Raw genomic sequence first — 8,177 nt, 5'->3', positions numbered from 1 at the left:
AATAGTGCCATCCACAGATCCCCCTCCCCTAAATATTGCCATACACAGATCCCTCTCCCCTAAATAGTGCGATCCACAGATCCCTCTCCCCTAAATAGTGCGATCCACAGATCCCCTCTCCCCTAAATAGTGCCATCCACAGATCCCCCTCCCCTAAATAGTGCCATCCACAGATCCCCCTCCCCTAAATAGTGCCATACACAGATCCCCCTCCCCTAAACAGTGCCATCCACAGTATCAGGTGCCTCTCTCCCCCCCCCCCATGTGCCAGTATCAGGTGCCAACCCCCCCCCCCAGGTGCCAGTATCAGGTCAGGTGCCAACCCCCCTCCCCCCATGTGCCAGTATCAAGTGCCCCCCCGCTCCCTCCATGGCAGTAACAGTCGGGTATTTAAAAAAATAAAATAAACACTTCTACTTACCTCCATGTCAGCGATACGATGCAGCCTCTTCCTGTGTCCCTCCCTGTATGTCCATATATGGAGTCACTGCTTGTATTTCAGAAAAGGTTTCTGCTGGGATTCGAACCCACGACCTTCTGTATCACAGGCAAAGCATCTAACCTCAAGACGATAAAAGATGCCTTGCTGCTGACTTCTACTGTTATAGCTGGCTAAGTGTACATCTATACACATGACAGCTGCTCAAATATTGTAATATAGCAGAGCTGAGTGTGCTGGGATAGCTGTCATATAGAGATATAGCAGTGCTGGGTGTGTTGGGGCAGCTGTCATGTGTATAGATGTACACTTAGCCAGCTATAACAGTAGCAATGACTCCTTTATGGCTGTGAGGGTTAATGCTTTGCCAGTGATACATTAGAGGTTGTGGGTTTGAATCCCAGACACATCAGGAGACTTTAGAATACAGTAAGATTAGATCATATTAGCGAGGGGGCCTGAACATTAAGACCGCTGCTGTGAAGGGGCCCTGAACAGTAAGACATCGATATTTAACTAACTTGAAAATAAACTGTCGGGCCCCGAAGCAGCTGCTTCCCCGGTAGTTACGCCACCTCCTGGCTGTCTGTGTGTGTTAATAAAATAAAAAATATGAATGCGGTCGGACGGGCCCCCTAGTGGCGTAGGGCCCCATAGCCACTGCTATGGTTGCTATGGCGATCCCTACGCCACTGATCAGGCATACAGATACTATGGATCTCTTTCTTTGAATCCTGGCTTGCTATTACTCTAGCCAGCATCTTCCCAGGTTGACCTGCATCTGAAAAATATTTTTGTCCTCTGTTGTGCTTTATCCAGAAGAAAGTCAGAAAAAGCCTGGCTTGTCCTCTGCATAATCTCTCTACCTTCCTCTGTTTTTCCCTTGACATACCTAGCCATTCCTACAGCGGCTGCTTCCTCTAGTTCTTTCTCCTTCATAGCATAGCGTTTGCTCAAATTTGCAATTGTACTGATAAAAATACCTCTCATAAATGCTTTAAACGCGTCCCAGATATATTGAGGTTTAGCTGAGGCATAATTCCTATCCCAAAAGGAAATAATCTCCTTTTCTATCTGATTATGACAATCAATTATTAATAGCCAATGGGGATTCAATCTAAATGGGGGTTTCACTCTAGAATCATTCCCAACCATACATAGCTCTATTAAGAAGAGAACATTATCTGAAACGGATCTGGCCTCGTATTTAATCCGTTTAACACAATTTAAATAACCTTTATTTATCAAGGTCAGATCAATTCTAGACATAGAGCTTCCAGATTTACTAACACAGGAAAAAGCTCTTTTTTCTTTAAATAGATATTCCCAAACATCCACGAGGCCCGCCTCTTGGCAAAAACGAGCCTCGGGGGAACCCCTGGACCAGGGAACACCCATTCCCTCCTATCTACCTCTGTATTAATCACACAATTGAAATCCCCATTGACTATCACCAAGCAGTCAGGCCACTGATCCACAAAAGCCATCAAACGATTCAGTATCTGCCTAGAAAACGGAGGGGGGATAAAAATAAAAGCCAAGATACATAACTTTCCATCAAGCCTACCATGAAGAAAAACATATCTCCCCTATTTATCCATAGAGGATGCCACACATAGAAAATGAATCTGTTTGTGAATCAATACTGTGACTACTCTGGAATAGGTAGTATATGTGGAATTATAAACCTGTGTAGCCCACCTCCCCCCAAGTTGGGGTATCCTCTCCTGTGAGAAATGAGTTTCAACCAAACAAACAATAGCTGACAGATGTCTCCTTATCAAATCTTATACCTCCTGTCTTTTTACCTTCTCCCCTAGACCCCGAGAAGGTAAAGTATTCTTATAATAATTAATTAATCTTAAAGCCACATATTCCCCTTTATCTGTAATTGAAAAAAAACCAGACCTCTTAACTAGGACCATCCCTCCCCCACTCCCCCAGCCGCACCTCCATCAACCAAAAATACCAAAAAGCAAGAGTATCAAAGGAAAAAACATATTTTAGACATTATTCCTATCTAACCAGTCGGTGGCCATATCTGGAGTGTCAAAAAAAAAATACTGTTTCATTAAATAAATACGATCCTTAATTTGGCTGGATACAAAAAAGAGTACTTAATGTCCTTGCCCTGAAGACGTTTTTTGACATCTAAAAAAGTATGTCTCTTATCTTGAACTTCTTTTGAAAAATCAGGAAAAAAAGAAAGTTTACACCCATTGTAAAAAATCGGAGATACATCTCATGCACGCCTCAGGATCATGTCTCTATCACAAGCAGCTAGCATCTTAATTATTACAGTCCTTGGCGTTTTCCCCGGAATCGGTTTGCCACCGGGGATTCGGTGGGCCATTTCAATTAGAAACATAGCTGAAAAATGTTCCTTCCTGAAATTATCAAAGATTATAGATTGTATTGTTCCTATTTCACACTTAGACAGATGAGTAGGTAGACGTTCCTTGATACTAATAAATTCACAGCCTGATGAACGTTTAAAAATAAACAAAACAAACCTGTATTATAGTCCATTTAAAAGGGGGCAAAAAGCCTATATGTCACAGTCTGTGACCATCAGGCAACCAGTCTCAAAAATGCACAGAGAAGGGTCATAAATAAATCTTCTGTGCCATTGAGGGACTGGGCTAAAAATCTGGCTTGCTAGCTGATAGTTGCTAATTTGCAAGTCTGAAATTGGAGCACGGAAATCAGTGTAAATAGACGCTAGTGGGTTTCTAACCGGTGATTCTATTAGATGTATGTGCAGGTGTGGTTGTGCCACCTGGTTCATAGGTCGCGTGATGCTAAATACAGTTGGTCGCACTGTCTCTACATAAATAAAGTCTCTATGGACATATCTATACACTATAATGTAGTGCAGTGTTCAGACCAGCCTATTTGTATAGCTGCGGCCAGTATATGAGTCACAACCCTACACCTGTAGCCAGTGTACTAAGGCTATACACAATCACTCATAGCCAGTATATTTTGGCTCAATCCACACACCTGTAGCCAGTATATTTTGGCTCCATTCATGCATCACATACACACTCTAAGGCTTCAGGGTAAAGTATTGCATCAAGTGCACCCTGCCTAGAGAGCCGTGCTCCAATAAGTAACAGCAGTTCTACACGTTTCCACGCGACATGTGGTTGTCACGTATCTTCAGGAGCTTATATGCCTATGTCAGGACAAAGTGCCACACTGTAGCGGGTTATGGCTCCGGCGTTGTAATGGCCAGACGAACGCCGACATCATACGGCCGAAGCCCCGCCTATCGTGAGGGGTGTGCCGGTTCCACAGCCAATCAGAACTAGGGGCGGACTAAATAGTTCCGTCCTCTGACCGGAGGAAGCCGTAATGATTCTTACCCCTCTCGGCAAGTATAGCGCACTAGCGCAATTATTGGGGGAACAATTAATGGTGATAGACCGAAATAGCAAATGCCGATCCCCGTCTGAGCTATGTACCACCAGCGGGGAGGGGCAACACCACTCAATACAGGCTGTAACCTTGTTACTGTAAACCACCGCTAAGCATATCCATTATGCAACCAATGTACATTAAGGTATATAAGTATGTACATAGATAAGTGCACGGAAGAATGGAAAGAGTAATAGATGAATAATGCCATGAAGCAGTACATCAAAAACAAACGCGCAACTCTAATGTAGAATACAGTGCATCCTACTAATTATAGTGTGGCTGATACATCAGATAAAGCTGGCATATGATATGGCCTCATTAAGCCCTTGTGGTTGAACTGTCTGCAACTTATAGGTCCACATTGCTTCTTTGCGTAAAAGGGGTATATCAATATCACCTCCACGGATTGATATTTTCACTTGTTCAATCCCTGTATTCTCAACACATCAGGGTTACCGTCATGCATCTCACATACATGACGTGCCACTGATGTGTCCCGCTTATTCCGGATATTAGACATGTGTTCACCAAATCTGCGTCTCAATTCACGTCTTGTTTTACCAATGTATTGTGACCCACAATGGCAGCTGATCAAATACACAATACCTATAGACGTATATCTAATAAATGAACGTATCTTATACCTTTTTCCCGTTGTATGGCTGGTAAAAAATCCACCTCTCAGGATATACTTGCAGATGATACATGAGCCACAAGGGAAGGTGCCTTTTAAGGTGTTTTTCAACCAGGTTTCAGACTTAGGTTGTGTATATAGGCTGTGTACCAAGTGGTCACGTAGATTGGAACTACGTCTGTACGTAATTGAGGGGTGATCTGGAATAAGCTCCCCAATATCTGGGTCTGATTGCAAAATGGACCAATGATTCTGTAAAATATTGCGGACATTTTTATGGGCTTTATCAAAGGTTGCGACAATTCTGGGTGTGGGGTCTTCACAGCTTCTTGGTTTTGGAACCAGGAGCCGTGTACGATCTGCACTCATAGAATGATGGAACGCACTTTTTAGAGTGTATTGTGGGTACCCCCGATTCATAAATCGGCCTCTTAAGTCAGATGCAGCGTCCTCTAAAATCACCTAGTTCTGAACAGTTCCTCCTGGCCCTCAGGTACTGGCCCTTCGGGATACCTCTTTTGAGGGCCAGTGGATGACCACTTTCCCAATGCAGGAGATTATTGGTCGATGTTTTCTTCATGAATAGGTTCGTAGTGATCTTCCTGTCAGTACCAATGGTGATCATCAGATCCAAAAACGCAATCTGTTGCTCTTGTACCTCAGAAGTGAAGAACAACCCCATCTGGTTCACATTTAGTGCTGCCACAAATGCCATAAATTGCTCTCGTGTCCCTTTCCACAGTATCAGCACATCATCGATGTACCTGATCCACAGTTGCACGTTTGATGTGTACTGCTCCATGGCATCACCAAACACAACTTCCTTCTCCCACCAGCCCAGGTACAGGTTGGCGAACGTCGGGGCACAGGGACTGCCCATAGCGACGCCCCTGAGCTGGTGGTAGATGTGTTGGTCGAAAAGAAAGACGTTGCGGGTGAGGACAAAATCCAACAGTTGTTTCAGGAAGGTATTATGTCGGCGACAATGTTCACCTCTCTGTTGGATGAAGGCCTCGACAGCCCTACAACCAGATTCATGGGGTATAGAGCTGTACAAGGCCTGAACATCCAAACTAGTCAGAAGAACACCCTCCTCACACTGAATGCCCTCCAGACGTTGTAGTACATCCATCGTGTCTCGGGCATAGGACGGTAATGAGGCAACAAATGGACGCAAAATTCTATCCACATACGTGCTCACATTGGCAGTGAGGCCGCCTATGCCCGAGACAATGGGCCTGCCCTTCAGCACTGGTCCAGGTTTGTGCAGCTTGGGCAGACTATAAAATGTAGCTACAACCGGAGATTTGGGAAGCAGATATTCCAGTTCATTTTTGCTAATTAGTCTGTCCTCAAAGGCCTTATTCAGTAGAGTCGCAAGCTCCTGCCTAAATATAGAGGTAGGATTAGTTGAGAGACGCTTATAAATACACTAGCGTCTATTTACACTGATTTCCGTGCTCCAATTTCGGACTTGCAAATTAGCAACTATCAGCTAGCAAGCCAGATTTTTAGCCCAGTCCCTCAATTGCACAGAGGATTTATTTATGACCCTTCTCTGTGCATTTTTGAGACTGGTTGCCTGATGGTCACAGACTGTGATATATAGGCTTTTTGCCCCCTTTTAAACAGACTATAATAAAGGTTTGTTTTGTTTATTTTTAAACGTTCATCAAGCCGTGAATTTATTGTATTGTTCCTGCCATTTTTTTTTTTTTCATCGGAAGTTCCTATTAAGCCCATGATTCGTACATTACATCTTCTTGACCTATCCTCTAGGTCCACCATTTTTTTCCTCAGATAGTTGTAGTCCGTTTTTACTGTACTGTTCTCAACCTTTAGTACTCTTACTTCTTGTTCCAAATTATTCACTGTGATTTCCAGTTCCTTAATTCTATTGTGAATCTTTATCAGATCATCTTTTATAATAAGTACATCTGACTGTACTGACCCCAATTGAACAGCAATATTTTGTATTGCTTTTCCATTATTTTTAACAATCGATAAAATCTCCTCTAATGGAGAGGAGTTTTCCACTTGCTTCTCCCCATCTCCAATATCAGGGTCCCCCTCTGGTGGGTCCTCCGATCTAGACTCGGAAATATTTTTTTTTACATTAATATCTTGCCTCCCTTTTTGTCCAGACCTGGTGCTTAAAGGGGTTGTCCGGGATCAAAGTAATTTTTAAAAACGTTAATAATCACCTTGACATTACGCAGTAAAGTCATCCTGATGCTCTGTGTATTTTTTTTCATCCCCTTTGCTCCTATGAGTCCCTAATACTGCTGTCAGTATTGTTTACATAACAGCTCCTGTGCTATGTCATTTCCGGCCACACTGCCTTATGGGTCCCACAAGGCTGCGTGACTCTGCAGCTGGATCTCACAAGCCTTTCCACTCCCCCTAATCAGTATTCCGCCTCCTGCCACTCATACTCCTCATCAGTATTCCTCCCCTAAAACCACCTTTTTCTAAGCCTACAAGCTGAATCCCTCCCTGCTTCCATGTATCTGCTCTCTGCTAGCATTGCGTAAAAGACAATAGTGGCAGGGAGCGATCGGACTGGCATGTAGGGACATGGGAGGCGTGGTTAGCACCTATACTGTAGCACATCCCATTCATTGCAAATGACCATGGGAGGCGTGCACTATGCTAAATAGAATAGTTTTCTGCCTCCAATAGAACCTCCTTCTACTCCTAATAACACTCCTCTATGGCCGGTGACATCATCAGCAGAGGGGGGCGTTCCTTAGTGCGGCGAGTTCCCTCCTCCAAATACTACCTCCTCCTTCCCAGACTAACTCCCTCTGTGCCTGGTGATGTCACAGAGGGGCGTGGTTTAGCTGATATTTACTTCCTACTGACAGCCTCCTTGCTAGCTGCAGAACGATCCTGTGTGCTGGTGACGTCACCGGGCTCCTTGCTAAGCGGAAGGAAGAGGCTTAGCACACCAGTAAGGAGTCGGTACGTCACTGAATCTTTGAAAATCGGAACTTCCGGCTGAGAATTTATGAAAGAAATACAGGGCATCAGAAAACTCTGGCAAAGGTAGGACAGGAATGTATGTAATATTTATGTGCTTGTTGTACCCTTACAACAATGTCCCCAATCCCGGACAACCCCTTTAAATTTGGTGTGCTCAAAAATTGGTCAATTTTAGCAGACTCTATTGATTTCTGTCCTGACTTGACCAGCGTCGAATCCGTCGATCGTCTATTCTGTTTGGGAGCTATCTTCAACATCAAACAATTTTTTTACATTGATACCAAAGTGTATTTCTTTAAGTAAGAAAATATATACCGTATTTTTTAGGTTTTTGAGGAGGAAAATAAGAAGAAAATTTTTTTTAACCGACAGGTGTGCTTTTGGTGTTTTTGAACTAATGGCGGTCTGTGTATGACACTATTATGGGGGATCTGTGGATGATGCACTGTTATGGGGTGGGGGATCTGTGAATGATGCACTGTTATGTGGGGGATCTGTGGATGGCACTGTTATGGGGGGGTCTGTGGATGGCATTATGATGGGGGGGTCTGTGGATGGCATTATGATGGGGGGGTCTGTGGATGGCATTATGATAGTGGGGGGGATCTGTGGATGGCATTATGATGGTGGGGGGATCTGTGGATGGCATGATGGTGGGGGGGGTCTGTGGATGGAATTATGATGGTGGGGGGAGTC

The sequence above is a fragment of the Bufo bufo genome, chromosome 3 (assembly GCF_905171765.1).
Source record: "Bufo bufo chromosome 3, aBufBuf1.1, whole genome shotgun sequence".
In the NCBI taxonomy this organism is placed as follows: Eukaryota; Metazoa; Chordata; class Amphibia; order Anura; family Bufonidae; genus Bufo; species Bufo bufo.
Note: the sequence above shows the minus strand (reverse complement) of the source record.